Source organism: Otolemur garnettii, unplaced genomic scaffold (genome assembly GCF_000181295.1).
Source record: "Otolemur garnettii isolate 467f Iridium unplaced genomic scaffold, OtoGar3 scaffold00001, whole genome shotgun sequence".
In the NCBI taxonomy this organism is placed as follows: Eukaryota; Metazoa; Chordata; class Mammalia; order Primates; family Galagidae; genus Otolemur; species Otolemur garnettii.
The window spans coordinates 71,751,382-71,755,160 of record NW_003852396.1 but is presented as its reverse complement, the minus strand read 5'-3'; positions in this window follow the sequence as shown (position 1 = coordinate 71,755,160).

Sequence of the window (3,779 nt, the reverse complement as noted above, 5' to 3'; positions counted from 1 at the left end):
CTCAAGCGAGTCTCCTGCCTCTGCCTCCCAAGTAGCTGGGACCACAGGCGCCTGCCACAATGCCCGGCTATTTTTTGGTTGCAGCCGTCATTGTTGTTTTTGGCGGGTCCGGGCTGGGGATTCGAACCTGCCACCTTAGGTGTACGTGGCTGGCACCTTAGCCGATTGAGCTATAGGCACCGAGCCCGCCCAGCTATTTTTAGACGTCTTGATCTTGCTCAGGTTGGTCTCGAACTCATGAGCTGAGTCAATCCACCTGCCTTGGCCTTACAGAATGCTAGGATTACAGGCATGAGCCACTGCACCCAGCCTTTGATAACCCTTCACCCAGGACAAAAACAAATCCCCAGTTTCTTTTGCAGGTAGGTATGGCTATGTAAACTAAATTCTCTTTTTCGATTGTGACCATAACTCAGTGTTTAGGGCACTGGCCACATACACCAAGGCAGGCAGGTTCATACCCAGCCTGGGTCTGCTAAACAGTGACAACTACAACAAAAAAATAGCCAGCTGTTGTGGCAGGCACCTGTAGTCCTAGCTACTTGAGAATAGCTTTAAGCCCAAAAGTTTGAGATTGCTGTGAGCTATGATGCCATGGCACTCTTCCCAGGGTGACAGCTTGAGACTCTGTCTCAAAAATAAATAATAAATAAATAAATTATCTTTTTGCCCCCAGTGTACTGAATGGGTCTGTGGGATGTAAGTGGAAGTGTCCTCTAGTATTTTCAGGATGTGTTCTTTTTTTTTTTTTTTTTGCAGGTTTTGGCTAGGGCTGGGTTTGAAACCACCACGTCCGGCATATGGGGTCAGCACCCTACCCCTTTGAGCCATAGGCGCCACCCTCAGGATGTGTTCTTATGACTAGAAGACATGCCTTTGCTCTTTCCAGGTTTGGTGGTTGGAAAATGGACCTGATGGCTGGAGCTTGAGCAGATATCTTGAACCCAAGGTGAAACTACTTAGCGAAGAGAGCAACGCAGCAAGATAGAAGCCTGGTACCTGACACTGAACAGCCACACTTTATCCTACTGGCTGCACATCTCTGGATTGCTTTTACATGACAGAGAAATAAACCAGCGGTGCCTGTGGCTCAGTGGGCAGGGTGCCAGCCCCATATACTGGGTTCAAACCTGGCCCTGGCCAAACTGCAACAAAAAAATAGCTAGGCGGGGTGCCTGTAGTCCCAGCTACTCTGAAGGCTGAGGCAAGAGATTCACCTAAGCCCAGGAGTTGGAGGTTGCTGTGAGCTGTGTTACACCACGGCACTACTGTGGACGATAAAGTGAAACTGTCTCTACCAAAAAACAAAAACAAAAAAACCTTTACTTTGTTTTAGTTATTCTTTTTTTTTTAGAGACAGAATCTCTCTATTTCGCCGGTAGAATGCTGTGGCATCACAGCTCACAGCAACCTCAAACTCTTGAGCTCAAGCAAGTCTCTTGCCTCAGCCTCCAGAGTAGCTGGGACTACAGGTGCCCGTCACAACACCCGACTGGCTATTTTTAGTGATAAGGTCTCACTCTGGCTCACGCTGGTCTCCAACCTGGGAGCTCAGGCATTCCACCTGCCTACGCCTTCCAGAGTGCTAGGATTACAGGCGTGAGCCATTGCGTCCGGCCTTACTAGTAACAACTGTTAAAATCTTTAATAGAGAAATGACATAATGCAAAAGAACACACTGCATCTCTGCTTTAATTAAGCTTTTAAAAATTCTGTATGGAGGCTGTCAGAAGCTGAAGCAGATGGATTGCCTGAGGTCACGGGTTAGAGACTAGCCTGAGCAAAAGCAAGACCCCCCCACTCTAAAAATAGCTGGGCATTGTGGCAGGCACCTGTAGTCCCAGCTACTTGGGAGGCTGAGCAAGAGAATTGCTTCAGCCCAAGAGTAGGAGGTTGCTGTCAGCTGTGACGCCATGGCACTCTACCAAGTACAGTGAAGTGAGACTGTCTCAAAAAAAAAAAAGTAACAAATAAAAGAGTAATATTAAATTGTAAATAAGGCTAATATTGTAAGGATATGCTGTTTGGTTTATAAACTAGATTGACTGACTGATTTTGAGACAGAGTCCCACCCCACTCTGTTGTCCAGGCTATCATGTCATTGGCATCAGCCTAGCTCACAGGAACCTCAAAGGCCGGGGCCTAAGTGGTCTTCCTGTCTCAACCTCACAGAGTGCTAGGATTACAGGCGTTAGTCACCATGCCCATCCTATAAGCTAAACTCTTTTAGAGTTAGATTATATGTAATTAGATGATAAACCCTAAGAGTTGGAAATATTGGTGGGGCATGGTGGCTCAAGCCTGTAATCCTAGCACTCTGGGAGGCCAAGTTGGGATGATTGCCTGAACTCAGGAGTTCAAGGCCAGTCTGAGCAAGAGCAAGACCCTGTCTCTACTAAAAATAGACAAACAGGGCGGCGCCAGTGGCTCAGCTGGTAGCGTGCTGGCTCCATATACTGAGGGTGGCAGGTTCAAAAAAAATAGCTGAGGGTGGTGCCTGTGGCTCAAGGAGTAAGGCGCCAGCCCCATATACCAGAGGTGGCCGGTTTGAACCCAGCCTTAGTCAAAAAATGCAATAAATAAATAAATAAATAAATAAAATAGCTGAGTGTTGTGGTGTTGTGGTGGACGCCTGTAGTCTCAGCTTCTTGGGAGGCTGAGGCAGAAGAATCACCTAAGCCCAGGAATTGGAGGTTGCTGTGAGCTGTGTGACTCTACGGAGGGCAATAAAGTGAGACTCTGTCTATATAAAAAAAAATAGAAAAACAAACAAACAAACAAAACTTAGCTGAGCATCTTGGCAGGCATCTGTACTCCCTGTGGGTTGGGATGCTGAAGCACGAGGATCTCTTGAGCCCAAGAGACTGAGGTTGCTGTGACCTATGATGACACCACTGTCAGCTCGTCCCAGGGTGACAGAGTGAGACTCTGTCTCCAAAAAAACAAAACAAAACAAACAAAAAACCTGGAAAAACACTTGTCTTTTATTCCCTTTCCTCTCTAAGCCTTCTCCCTTCTTTTTTTTTTAGAGACAGAGTCTTACTTCATTGCCCTCAGTAGAGTACTGTGGTGTCACAGCTCACAGCAACCTCCAATTCCTGGGCCTAGGTGATTCTCTTGCTTCAGCCTCCCAAGTAGCTGGGACTACAGGTGTCCGCCACAATGCCCAGCTATTTTTTTTTTTTTGAAGTTTGGTCGGGGCTGGCTTTGAACCCACAACCATGGTATATGGGGCCGGCCCTACTCACTGAGCCACTGGTGCCACCCAGCCTTCTCCCTTCTTTTTTAATTTTTTTTTTGAGACAGAGCCTCAAGCTGTCCCTTTGGGTAGAGTGCCATGGCATCACAGCTCAAAGCAATCTCCAATTCCTGGGCTCAAGCGAGTCTCCTGCCTCAGCCTCCCAAGTAGCTGGGACCACAGGAGCCCGGAACAATGTCCAGCTATTTTTTGGTTGCAGCCGTCATTGTCATTTGGCAGGCCTGGGGCTGGATTTGAACCCACCACCTTAGGTATGTGGCTGGCGCCTTAGCCACTTGAGCCACAGGCGCTGAGCCAACCTTCTCCCTTCTTAAGGGGAAGTAAACTATTACTGTTCACACTTGGTAATACATGTTTAGGATGGATGTATTGTGCCTAGAATGTATAATATAAATCCATATTTTGGCTGAGCATATTCATTTGTCTACTAAGAGACTTTATTTATTTATTTATTTTGAGACAGAGCCTCAAGCTGTTGCCCTGGGTAGAGTGCTGTGGCATCACAGCTCACAGCAACCTC